Genomic DNA, 14,059 nt, shown 5'->3' with positions numbered 1-14,059 from the left:
TTCTCAGGCTTTTCCTCCAGAGCTAGCTGCCCACGATCTCGCCCACACCTTCTTCCACCCAAGGTGGATCCTGCAGACTCTGGATCGCGACCACAGCTCCGGGGAGAGCCTGGCCTGAGCCGGCGGCCCTCGGAGCACCCAGCGGGTCCGAACCTGCGGGTCCATACAGCGAGGCCGCGCGCCCTGCCTGCTAACGCCCCGCAAGGACAATAGCCCATCCGGCCCCGCGCAGAGCCCTGGCCCCGCCGCGGCGCCTGGGCTGGCGGGGGATGAGGCAGAGCAACTCCTCCTAGAGGTGGTTATGCGGAGCAGGAGCAATCCCTTCTCCCTCCGCCTCCTCCCCCCGCTGCTCTCCGCGGCGGCCCGGAGGACGGCTGCTGCCGCCATTGACACGCACCGGCGGAACCGAGAGAAAGGCGCGGAGCCCGCCCGCACCGGCGCCGCGGGCCGAACCTGCGCGCGGGGAGGGCGCGCCGAGGCCAGCGGGCCCGGAGCAGGGGCGCAGCGCCAGGTGAGCCCGCCGCGGCGGTGGCATCATTGTTCTGGGGGCTCCTCCGGGGTCTGCGAACAAAACCGGCCGCGGGAGCAGGGCAGGGGCCGGGGAGCCCCCGGCCCGCCTCTCCCCGCCGCCCGGCCCCTGCGGGCGCACCCGGGAGAGGCCGCGCTCCCCGCAAACGGGAAAATGTGCGCATCCAGCTGCCCAGCTCGCTTCCTTGGGACCTAAGGGGATGGGGGCGGCGAAGAAGCGGTGAGATGCCCGCGGCCGGTGGGGACGGGGCATCGCGGGCGGACGGAGGCGGGATGCGGGGCCGGCGGAGGCCCCGGGCGCGGAGGGAGCGCGCGGCTCCGGGAATGCGGAGTTTGGGGCGCGGGAGGAGGCGGGGGGAGGTGCCCCGCCGCCCTGGGACCGGCGCGGGGCGGGGGGCTGCGCAGGGGCCTCGGGAGCCGCAGGGGCGGGCGCCGGGGGCCTCGGAGGGCGCGGGGCCGGGCTGACAATGGGAAGCGCGCGGGGCGCCGGGCGGCGGGGAGGCACTGGGGCGCGGGGGGCGCGGACGCCGGAGCCGGGAGCCCGGAGCCCGGCGGCCGGCGCGGAGGAGGGCTCGGGCCGGGCACTCCCCTCCGGTTCCCTTTCCGGGGCGCCCGGTGCCGGTGCGCGGCGCGCTTTCCCCGGGAAATGGCGGCCCCTGCGCGGCCCGCCGGGGCAGCCCCGGAGCCCGGCTTTGCGCGGGAAAAGATGAAAAAATGATGAATAATAATAATAAGGAAATGGGGGAAAGTAAAGCGACTGCGGTGCGATCGCGGGTGGGGGATGCGGGGGGAGCGGCCTGCCTCCGGGGGGCCCCCAGCCCGCGCTCCGGGAGCGCCCGCTGCCAGCCTCGCCGCCGCTACATCGCGCCCGGGGTGTCTTCTCCGCCTCTCCTCGCGGGGGCGCCCTCCGCTCCTGCCCTCTTTGTTCCGCACAACAATGGCCCAAAGGACACGGAGCCCCCAAAGAGCCCCGCGCCCCTCCTCCAGGAGTTTCCAGGCGCTGGTACGGCTGGTCCCTGCCGGGGTTTATTGGAAACAGCTCCCCGAAAGGGGAGGGGAGAGGGGACATGGACTGAGACCCCAGAATGCGGGCCCACGTGTGTTTGCAGGGTGCAGCGGCATGACGCCTCGCAGGCCCGACCTGGTGCTCCAACAGCCCTGGGGATGTGAGGTCCCCCGCCTCCGAACAGCCCCCCGAATTCAAAGCAGGGCCCCCCCAGACCGCAGGAGTCCGAGCGGCCGTCAGCCCACCGTCCCTTTCTGCATGTGTGTGTGTGTGAGATGCAGTGGTACCTCGCTGGGCCGCGCCGCTGGTGGGAGGAAAAGAAACATTCCTAGAGGAAATAGGCCTTCGCTTAGGTTGTTTCTCATCTAGAACCACTTCCTTTGTGAAACACACACTGAGCCACTCATCATTCTCGACTTGTTTGTATTTCATGGAAAGGGACCTCTTACCGTCCTGGGAAACTCGTGTTTCCAAGTACTGTTCGGAGTGCCGTCCTTTGGAATCAAGCTCATGGAGTTTTAGAAATGTTTTAGGCCAAGATTATCGTATAAACAAACAAACATTCACACCTTTAAAAACCTCTCTTTCCTCTCTCTAAACTTCCTTTAAAAATATGTCCAGTTCTTCACGTTTTCCTACCCTCTCACAGTTCCCCCTCACCTGGACCCATTTATTGCCATGCTTTAGACGTTATTAATAGTTTCCTCTCTTTTGAAACTCCATGAAAGAATTTATTTCCTGGGATGCAGAATGTTTCAGGATTGTGACCTTACTCCCTCATCCTCTGTCTTCTGTCTAGTTCCCAGGCATTCCGAGGCGCCGTTAGTCTGCTCTTTCCCAGCGGGTGGGACACCCTGCCATCTATTGTCTGAGAAAACCAGGTCTGTTTCCCCTGCCTCCTGCCAGCAAAGCAGGAGGCAACTTTAAATGAAAGATGTCTGTAACTTGTTCAGAGGGAGGCGTGTGCAAAAACTCGACCAACTTTCTTAAGAATGTTTTTCATTCTTAATAGCCTCAACGTTCGAAGCGTCCTTGGCATATGCTTTTTGAAAAGTGTGTATTGCACAGAGATGAGCAAAGAACTCATGGTTAGAGATGCTTCAACAAATGCTTGTTGAACACCAATTACTAAACACCTCTGAATACGGGAAGATATGCAAATATGAAGTCATCATGGGTCTGCTCTCAGGGTTTTCAACCCCAAGCCCAGGAGATAAAATATATATGCAGGGAAAACAAGATAAAAAGTTATTTATATTGGCAAGCTGGTGGGAAAACTGGTCCTTCATATACTGCTGACAGGTATGTAAATTGGTATAGTTAAGTTGAAGGGCAGTTTGGCACCATGAAAATTTATACCATGCACATTCTATGACCCGGCATTTCCACTTCTTGGTATGTATCCTAGAGAAGCAGGCACACACCAGCACAGATTTTGTAATTCCCTGTCATTGCAGAGTTTTGCTAATTCTGAAATTGAAAACAACCAATGGCCAACGGTAGGGAATGGCTCAGTAACCTGGTACATCTATCTTCCGGAAAATTAGGCAGCAGTTAAAAAGAATGAAACAAGTCTGTCTATACGGAGACAGAAAGAACACCAAGACATATAGTATTAATGAGAAGAAGAAAAAACATTGCAGAACCAAACATACTGTATAGTGCCATTTTAAAAACAAAATAAAACTATGCATTTCTATAAGTACAAACGCGTACATAAATGGATAGGGAGATACCCCCTCAGAGACAAGAATTGGAGGACTTGCCGGAACCGGTTTGGCTCAGTGGATGGAGCGTCGGCTTGCGGACTGGAAGGTCCTGGGTTCTATTCCAGTCAAGGGCATGTGCCTTGGTTGCAGGCACATCCCTGGTGGGGGCCGTGCAGGAGGCAGCTGGTCGATATTTCTCTCATTGATGTTTCTAGCTCTCTATCCCTCTCCCTTCCTCTCTGTAAAAAATCAATAAAATATATATTTTTTTTTAAAAAAAAGAAAAAAGAATTGGAGGACTTGTCAAGGAGGCATTTAGTCATTATTCACTAGAAACCTGATGCACAAAGATTCAAGCAAGAATGGGTCTTCTGCCGGCGCTCTGACCCCAGAGCCACCTCTTTCCATTCCAGCCCTGCCTTCCCATGCTGCCCAGAAGCACTGAGTGGCTGGGGCAGTGTGGAACACCAAGCATCCCACCCCACCCCTGGCCACTGGGTGCCTGCATATGCAAAATAACCCACCATCTTTGTTGAGCTTATTTGCATACTCACTCCTGATTGGCTGATGTGTGTCACGAAGGTACAATCAATTTGCATCTTTCTCTTATTAGTGTATATATCCACCCATAACCATGATTCAAATATTGAAATTTGCTTTAATTTATAAGTTGGTTGGATAACAAAATATAATTAACAACTTAAGAGTGACTAATACTGTGCAATAAAAGTCACAAGTAGCCGAAGCCGGTTTGGCTCAGTGGTAGAGCGTCGGTCTGCGAACTGAAAGGTCCCAGGTTTGATTCTGGTCAAGGGCATGTACCTTGGTTGTGGGCACATCCCCAGTAAGGGGTGTGCAAGAGGCTGCTGGTCGATGTTTCTCTCTCATCGACGTTTCTATTGTAGCTCTCTATTTCTTTCCCTTCCTCTCTGTGAAAAATCAATAAAATATATTTTAAAAAGTCACAAGTAAAACACTTCAACAGTTTTGAAAGGGAGAATTCTAGGCTGCACACGAGGGCTTGCACTAGGCTTCATGGAGAGTGCAGTGAGGTAGGGGGACAAGGGACAAGGCAGGACAAAGGAGCCTGACGCAGACTCAGAGCTCCAGCTTGCTCCTCCTCGTTCTTCATCAGCTTTATATAAACCCCCTTGCAAGGCTGACTTCTGCCCTTCTCAGGTCTGGAGGGAGGAGTGAACTCAGTAAACAGGTCACAATTTCTTGCACTGCAATGGTTCTATGGATGTCTTAAATTAGATTTAGAAGAAAAGAATGAGCCAGTAGAATTAATGGTATTGGAAGGTGGTGATTTTTAAAAGGAATGGACAGTGTGGCTCGGGGGTTGAGCATGGACCTATGAACCAGGAGGTCATGGTTTGATTCCTGGTCAGGGCACAAGCCCTGGTGAGGCAGTCAGTCAATGTTTCTCTCTCATCATTAATGTTTCTCTCTCTCTCCCTTTCCCTTCCTCTCTGAAATCAATTTAAAAAAAAATTTTTTTTTAAGAAATGTAGTAAAAACTTGAGAATGGGGTGTGGGGGTTTTTCCCCCTCCTGAATGCACACTGGGATACATATTAGAAATTAGGCTGGAGAGAAAGATAAGAGTTGAGAAGATAATTCATTTTCCTAAAAAAAAAAAAAGTCTCAAAACTGCTTTTAAAACAAATATTTAAGGCTGGCTTCATTTATTCATTCACTCACTTAAGGAATATTTGTTGAATGTTGATTATGCCCATAACACTATTCTAGATGTCATGGGGACGTCTCAGAAAATAGGAGAAACAGCCTCAGGCCGAGGGCCCCAGTTCACCGTCTGATCTCACACAGACTGTGAGTCCTTTCTGACCACTCCCCTCCCAGGCCACACCTTTGATTGTGGCTAAAATTAGGAAGGGAATCCACTAACCACTCAAGTCCCTTTTAATACTAGTAAGGTGACCAAACGCCCCGATTTTTAACAATTTGTCCTGCGTCCCGCGGCATTTTAAAAAAGTCCCGATATTACCTTGATATTAGATTATGATCTTGTGAAATCCTAGGATTCTAACGTTGCAATGCTTGTGAATTCTCGAGCAGGTGGAATTGGGGGAATACAGGATTAGACAAGGAAGGGCCCAACAGTGCCCAGCCTCGAGAAAAAACAAAAATATTCGCTGTCATGGACGTTCTCAGTCGATTATGTGTCTCCCAGAGTTTGTCCAGGGTTAAAACTGCATTATCACCCCGTTACGCCACCCCTAAGATCAGTGGTGTGGAAAGATGGTGCTGAGTTTTAAGCCTCGTGTTCATACACAGTGCCAAGCACTATAATATTATAGTGCAGTTGATCCTTGAACAACACTGGTTTGAATCCTCTTATTTGAGATTTTTTTTTTCAATAAATACTATAAACGTGTTTTCTCTGTTGACATAAGAATGCCCACAGCTCTAGAGAATTTTTGTAAGAGTTTATTTGAGCCACATAGAGGCATGCCTGGGAGGAAGAGCTCCACAGTCTGGGGAAATGCTCTGGTCTCACGTCCTTCTGATTTTCTTAATAACATTTTCTTTTCTCTCGCCTACGTTACTGTAAGAATATCGTATATACTACCGTGTTTCACTGAAAATAAGACATCCTCCGAAAATAAGACCTAGCGCATGGAAAGATAAGACATCCCCTGAAAGTAAGACCTAGTGCAACTTTGGGAGAAAAAAAATAATATAAGACCCTGTCTTATTTTCGGGGAAACAGGTATATATACTACATATAACATACAAGACATGTTCATCGACTGCTTATGCTATCAGTAAGGCTTCCGGTCAACAGTTAAGTTTGGGGGGAGTAAAAGTTATATGTGATTTTCGACTGTGCTGGGAGGTCAGCACCCCTAACCCTGACAGTCAGGGGTCTACTGTAGTGGCTTTTGAAATGGAGGGACAATGTTAGCAATTATTTTCCCTAAAAATAATTCTCTAAACCTTTATTTTTGTGGAAATAAGTCATCATAGCCAATGTTTATTAAATGCCTGCTGCCTGCCAGGGACTGTCTCAACCACTTTACAGGTATTAACCTATTTAATTCTTGTTAAGTGTATTAAATAAGATGCGTATTAAATAATCCCTAGTGCTGTAGATGTGTACTGTTATACCCATTTTACAGAAGAACGGCTCAGAATGTGCCCCAGGTCACCTTCCACACAACTGGTAGGCAGTGGAGTTAGGACTCCGGCCCGGGCACCCTTACTTCTCACCCCGTGTCCTTCCGTCCATGTGGAGAGAATAAGAAGCTGCCAGCATTCCAGTGTCTCTCAAATTCTGCTTAATAGTATGCACACTTTTGTTTTAAAAATTCCTTATTTGCATCTGTTGTATCTGACTCTGCCAGAAGAAAGATAGAGAGCATCAGAGTGAGCCACACAGCGCTGTGCTTTAACCCGTCTTGTCACAAAGTATTAAGTGAGATAAATTCGGTGGTTTCTCTGAAGGCTTTAATGTTCATTTATCCATCTCACCATCCATCATACTTTGCCCGATTTATTTGACTGACATCGCCAATTTGGACTTGGAATAGAGTAAGTAATTCAAGTCAGAATTCTCTCGCTGTGACAGAAGTGTGTGTGTGCAAATATGGGCAGGGCCACCAGGCTCGGAACAGGGATGTTTACTTCAACGGAAGATGTCAGGAGAATTAGCTACAGCCGCCGAATTCAGTGGATAGAGCATTGGTCTGCAGACTGAGGGATCCCAGGATCAATTCCGGTCAAGGGCATGTACCTTGGTTGTGGGCACATCCCCAGTAGGAGGTGTGCAAGAGGCAACTGGTCGATGTTTCTCTCTCGTTGACGTTTCTAGCTCTCTATCTCTCTCCCTTCCTCTCTGTGGAAAATCAATAAAATATATGTATTTTTTTAAAAGAATTAGCTACAGCCACCATATTGGTTAGCCCCAAATCGCAACACACCGTCTGAGCAAATATCCGGGGGTTGTTTCTGGATGAGAGGCCGTCCTGATGGCATAGTTTAGGTGCCTACATTTGGGGCGTTTCCATGACTACGGGACAAAAAATATAACAAAAATAAAACCAAACTTACCCTGGAAAACCAAGGCCCTGTGTTTACTGGCCTCCAAATAGTATATACACGGAATTATGTAGCTGGGGTTTTGTGCTGCCTTCATTGCTCAACAAAATTAAGTAGTGGTGGTGGGCTACAAAATGGTGAATTCCAGCAGCTTATAAAATAAGAACATAAACTTTTAGATCAGATGATAATTCACTGGGTTCGCCACCAGAGTGCTAAACTTCCAAATTGATCGGTCTTCCAGAAATTCTTTGAACGCAAGTGTTGCCCCCTTGCCATTAGGTGGATTTCCCCCAGCTGCCTGTGGTAAACAGTGGAGATCATTGTTTCAGGAGGAGAAGCAGCAGTCCCTCACAAAATAAAGCCATTTTCAGGTTTTCCTTTCCCCTCATTATCATGGGCGATGAAATAGTGACTTCAGAGGAAAGCTCACCTGGATGGCTGTTCCATCTCTGTGATTGTAGGTTGCAGATGGGGGCTCAGTAGGAGTGACATTTTGAGCATCTTCCTAGAAAAGCATCGTTTTCCAGGTTGGAACGGCCCTCGGAGGTCAGCTGGCGCAGCGGCTCTCAGGTGCAGAGCTCAGAGTCCTCAGGGACCCAAGGCAGGAAATGTGGGGACCAAGCCAGGGAGGCTCCCAGGCACCTCCCAGCTCAGCCAGCTCAGGCCCCTTCCTTCCATCTGCGTGATTAGCTAGAGCTCCTGGAAGGTTTGGTTTGAGCCAAAGGGAAGTTCTGAAAAATCAGCTGATTTGCTGGTCAATACAGAACTGGACCCCTTCCCCCTCCCCCACACCTCCGCCCTGGTCCATGGCACCTTCCATTCCCCCACCATGATGCCCTCTAGATGCCTAACCAGCTCCACCCACAGGTGAGATGACGCGGGATGGCTAGTGGTTGCCCGGTGCAGCTGATTCGATGAGCCAGGGCCCAGAGGCTCTCGAGGACTCACACGGCCATGACCAGGAGCTGCACTGCCTGTCACTAGGATAAAACAATACAACTGAAGCTACAGGCCCCCAGCCACGTGTCTCCACGGTGCAACCACTGCCTGAGGACTGACAGTAAGGAAAGCAGGGTAGGGAGGAGAGGCAGGTGGAGAGATGAATAAAGGGGCAGTTGCCTCTACTTTGAGCACAGCATGTTGTAGTTTTGAAAACCCAAACTGGTCCCACGCCCCCTTCACACCCCCCATATACTTAGTTGCCCAGCAATCATGCTTGTCTCTGGACTGCTGCCTGCTACTGGTCCTCCCACCCTCATCCCCCAAGGGAGCTCCCAGGTCCCCTCATCCCACCTGAGCAGCTCCTCTTGGCTCAGAGAAGTGAGACAGGCCGCTGTCTAGAACAATAAACCTCACTGTTAGTATGAAACTTTGATTTTAAGAAAATAGGTTGCTCACAGTTCCTATTTGCCAATTCCCAAAAAGCAAAAAGCCAAGAGACCAGGCTGGACCTAGTGAAAGGCTTTGTTTTCATTTTATTTTTTCCATGAATAAATAGATTCAGGAAGGCAAACCAGTTCATTTTCTTCTGGGATGCATTACTGTAACTCAGATTCAAGGAGCACTAAAGTTATTTTTATACAGTCAATTCTCATCCAGCTAGTACCATAAGTAGCTAAATATATTTATACTAATACTAGAGGCCCAGAGCACAAATTCATGCACATTGAAAGGAAATTAATTAGAAGAGATATTTTAGAGGCTGGGGAGGGGCCCCAGGAGGTTGACTCCAGGGCATGTCTGGCTTGTCTCACCCAGTCTCAGTCAGCCAGACCCCAGCAGCAAGCTAACCTACTGGTTGGAGCATCTGCCCCCTGGTGGTCAGTGCACATCATAGCGACTGGATCAAACACAGCATATTAGGCTTTTAGATAGATAGATAGATAGATAGATAGATAGATAGATAGATAGATTTAGATAGATAAATAGTGTGTTTCCCCGAAAATAAGACTTAGTGCATGGAAAAATAATATCTACATCCCCTGAAAATAAGACCTAGCGCAACTTTGGGAGAAAAAAATAATATAAGACACTGTCTTATTTTCGGGGAAACAGGGTAGATAGATAGATAGATAGAGATAGATAGAGATATAGATAGATAGATAGATTAGAAAATACTGTAAGGCTAATAAAAAGGAAACAATATATATCAACATCTTGTACTTTTAAGAAACAACAACACACCAATGAAGACAACTCATGTTAAAGTCACTGCAAACACACACACACACACACACACACACACACACACACACAAAGCAAAAAATAGATAAATTAAAATTAAAAATAAAGTCATGCCAAAGCCGGTTTGGCTCAGTGGGAGTGCGTCGGTCTGTGGATTGAAAGGTCCCGGGTTCAATTCCGGTCAAGGGCATGTACCTTGGTTGTGGGCACATCCCCAGTGAGGGGTGTGCAAGAGGCAGCTGGTCGATGTTTCTCTCTCATCAACGTTTCTAGCTCTCTATCTCTCTCCCTTCCTCTCTGTAAAAAATCAATAAAACATATATTTAAAAATAAAGTCACTATGTACTGCAGTAGCCACAGATAGCCTGTATCCACCTCATATCATAGGCTCCCATCCTACGCTGTGCTGCCTCTAGAACGCCTCTCCCTTTTAAAGGCCCGAGGCAGCCACACATGCTCTGCCTCCGTATTCGAAAGAATGTGCTGGGAGTTGAGCTTCCTGCTTGATTATTCCAGGACATGACTTGAAATACTTTTTAAAAAGGGAATGATTTGTAATCCAATGGTATAATTTAAATAAATTGGGTTAATGCTTGGTCCTAACATTCACGGATGGTTAATTTGGTTAATTTGATCCTCATGTCATTTTGATGAAATTGCATTTGATAGCGCTCTTTACATTATAAATTGTTAATGCGCTTTAACAGATATGACGATAAAATTATTGACTGTTCTCATTCACTTAAAGGTGGCCTTGGAAGAAAATGGTTTGAAAAGGATTACTTGCGCAATAATGATTTGCCCTCGGAGTTCATAAATGGAGATGTAATAGAGCAAGTGATTTAGCTAGTATTACTGAAAATGGTTTTTACAGCCACAAAATAATACTAACAAACTATCATTTTAATACAGCACTTAGGGTAACGCACCAAAATAGATTAGAATTCTATTAGTGACGAGGCTAAGAGATTTTTTTCATACCCTTTAAAAATATATTTCTAAAATATAGTGAATATGTTAGATTGAATTCCCTTATGTCTTACCTAGTTTTATTTCATCTCATTTTGTTCTCCCCAAGGATAACTTTCAACTGGCAAGAGTAAAGATGCTTCATTGCAGTGTCTACTTCGTTTTTTCATAAATATTTACAATATAAAACATTCTGAAGCACAATATTATACAGATTAGGGAAATGTCATGGGGACTGAAAATGAATAAATTTCAACCATTTTAAAACAGTACACGAATCCATTAGGGGGATGACACTATGAATTTCACGTTCGTATACAGTTCGGAAAGCAGTAAAGTTCTTTTTAAATTACATCATTAAAAAGCTATAAGACCTGTTATTTCTAGATTTAAGATAATGTATATATGACAGTCTTTTGATTTGTTTACTTCTGAAGAGAATGATCTCAAAGAGCTTTAAAATGGCAGGCTTATAGATCCAGGTCCTTTGTCACGGTGGGCCATCAGCCCAGTTAAACCACACCTGTGACTTGCTGGCCTGTAATCATGGCTCCCAGGCTTAAGTGACTGTCGGCTCTCTTTTTTTTAAAGCTGATTTGCAGCCAGACCATTGTGCTCAGCTGGCTGAGCATCATCCGGAAGGTTGCTGGTTGGATTCTGGGTCAGGGCACATGCAGAAGGCAACCAATCGATGTTTCTCTCTCATCGATGTTTCTCTCTCATCGATGTTTCTCTCTCATCAATGTTTCTCTCTCCCTCTCTCTTTCTGAAATCGATAAAAACATTCTAAAATAGCAATAATAAATAAATAAATCTTATACAATAAAAGCCTAATATGCTAAGTGTCCAGTCATCTGGTAGGCCATTCACCAATCAAAGCAAATCCTATCTAATAAAAGCCTAATATGCAAACGAGCAAACAGCAGAACAACCCGTGGCCATGACACACACTGACCACCAGGGGCCAGACACTCAATGCAGGAGCTGCCTGCAGGCCAGCCAAGGAGGGTGCCAGCAGGGGACCCACCAGTCACCCCACAGATTGGCCCTGATTGCCAGCCAGGCCTAGCAACCCTACCATGTGTGAATTTCGAGCATTGGGCCTTTAATAAATAAATAAAAGCAGAAGCTTGACTGCAGAAAAATGGTCATTTAAACCAAGATTGCTGGCAACTTCTAACGAACCATCTTGCTGATTGGCTAAGATTTGTCACATTTCTCATCAGTTAAGATAGGAAAAAATCTCAAGAAGTTGTTTAAGAGATTTAAAAAGATGGTTTACTCTTTATCAGCTCTTTATGCTTGAGAAATAATTTATTGAAATTAAAAGAAAATATGGGTCTAAAGAAACCAGACTGTTTTTGTCTTTTCATGCTGTTTCCCACCAACGCAATTCATTCAATCATGGCAAATGCTTAAGAGTTTTGCTTTCTTTTCTCTCCTCCCTTCTGGCATTACAGTATAATTTTAAATATTGTTTACAGTAATACCATACGCCATAATCAGACAAATACAGAGACACTGAATATGATTCTGTTATATTAATGAGCCTGACATAATCTCTTGGTACAAAAATTTTATATTCCTCAATTATCTCAAGACCAATTAGTTTCCAGTGACTCACCTGGTAATGAAAGTGATCTAAATTTCTTAATATGACATTATTACTCAATTATAAAACAGTTGAGTGTTTTCTCTTTGCCAGCATACTCATTTCTAGGCTAATTCCCAGGTGATGTTTGTTAGGATGGTAAATTAAAATGACACTTCCCGTTTCCAGTTCAAAAATGATGGGCTGAACACATATGCTTTCCATCTCTAGAACCTGCCCTCAAAAAAAAAAAAAATAGTAATAATGGTAAAGAAGCACTATGGAAATAAATACTTCAAAAGGGAGCGGGAACCGGTGTTCGTCCTCAGCAGAGGGAGATGCCGGCGTGTCTGTGGAAGACTGGAAGGGCCAGGACCGTTAGACGCTGTGACAGGGAAGCCACAACGAAGCAGGAGAGCAGGAGGGCGCCGCCCGAAGGTTGGGCGGGGTGGGAAACGGGGAGTCGCTGAAGATCTGTCTCCGGAGCAGCCAGGTGAATTGGCCTCTCTTTCCCCCTCTCCTAGTTGAGTTTCTGACCATCTGGCATGACAGACATTTATCCCCCAAACTAGCAATCTGAGGTTTCCCCTCTAGAGACATCGGACAGCGATAGAGCGGGTCTAGGCTTTCTAGGAGGGATATGGCCTCACAAAGGACAGCTCCCCATTCTAGCATTCGGGGGCTCTCGGTTCTGTCCTCATAGGGCACTCTGAGGCGACGCCTGCTCGCTGGCATGTCCTGTGAACGCACCCCGGGGTCCCACACAGGAGCCTGCCCTCCTAACGGTAGCCGAGGAGAGCTTTTCTATCTGCCTGTGGTAACCTGGTCTTTCATTCTTAAATATGCATGGCCAGAGATCACCAGAGGTTTAAGGAATGCCAAGATGAAAGAGAAAGATGAGGATAAATAGAACAACTGATTGGATAAAATGATTTTGAGAACAGAAGACAACATAAACACAACTAGTTTCAGAGGGGTTGGAAGATACGGTGCATTCATAAAAGAACAGGATGCTATGAAAGTGGAACAAAGAACAACAAAGAGTTCTTGGAAACTAACAATATGATTACCAAAATCAGATAGTCAAAGGACTGAAAAGGTAGAAGGAAAAGTATGAGATTTCAAGAAACAATCCAGAAGACCCCACATCTGCCGTATAAGCATACCAGGGAGACAAGGAAAGAAAGAGGGAGCCTGGCCAGTGTGGCTCAATGGTTGAACATCGACCTATGAACCAGGAGACCACAGTTTGATCCCCAGTCAGGATAGGGTTTCCAGCTTAGGTTTCTGGCTCAGTCCCCAGTGTGGGGCATGCAGAAGGCAGCCAATCAATGATTCTCTCACCATTGATGTTTCTATGTCTCTCTTCCTCTCCCTTCCTCTCTGAAATCAATAAAATTATTTTTTTTAAGATGCAGGAAAATAAATACAAAAACAGAAAGTTTCAGGAGTTACGGAAGAAGTGAGTCTTCAAATTAAACAGTCTTATGGCCAAGTGCTGAGCAAGATGAGTGGGGTGGGGAGGACCCACACCTAGACATTCCCTGTGCAATGATAAACGGAAAGAGAAAATCTGAGTGGGTGAGAAAGCTGTGGCCCATTTACACATTGTAATACTATGCAGCTTTGAGACAGCATGGAGGGACCTGGAGAGGATTATGCTAATTATGAAATAAGCCAGTCAGAGAAAGACAGGTATCACAAAGGAATATAATGAACAAAATAAACTGACTAACAAAACAGATCCAGAGACATGAAAATATGGAACAGACTAACGAATCTCAGAGGGAAGTGGGGGTGAGAGGTGGGGAGAGAGTAACCAAAAAACCTATATGCGTAACCCATGGACACAGACAGTGGTGCGGGGCGGGGAGAGGGGGGGTATAGGCAAATGGGAGGAAAAAGAGGATACCTGTAATACTTTCAACAATAAAGATAAATTTTAAAAAAGAAGACTGGAAGCTTGGGGGAGGGCACCAGACTTCTCTATAATGCAGGATACTTAAAA

At 46.8% G+C, this 14,059-nt stretch overlaps 1 protein-coding gene across 2 annotated transcripts in view; it reads left to right on the top strand.

The window, feature by feature from the left end:
* Positions 1-203: 203 nt before the first annotated feature.
* LOC118719154 (core histone macro-H2A.2) overlaps positions 204-14,059 on the top strand; it is a 40,155-nt gene continuing 26,299 nt past the window's right edge. For both annotated transcript variants that reach the window (XM_036438255.2, XM_036438254.2), the window contains exon 1: positions 204-511. The gene's annotated coding sequence lies outside the window, so the exon portion shown is untranslated. The remainder of the gene's footprint in view (positions 512-14,059) is intronic.

Source organism: Pipistrellus kuhlii, unplaced genomic scaffold (genome assembly GCF_014108245.1).
Source record: "Pipistrellus kuhlii isolate mPipKuh1 unplaced genomic scaffold, mPipKuh1.p scaffold_m20_p_15, whole genome shotgun sequence".
Taxonomy (NCBI): Eukaryota; Metazoa; Chordata; class Mammalia; order Chiroptera; family Vespertilionidae; genus Pipistrellus; species Pipistrellus kuhlii.
This window is presented reverse-complemented; position numbering and strand designations above follow the sequence as displayed.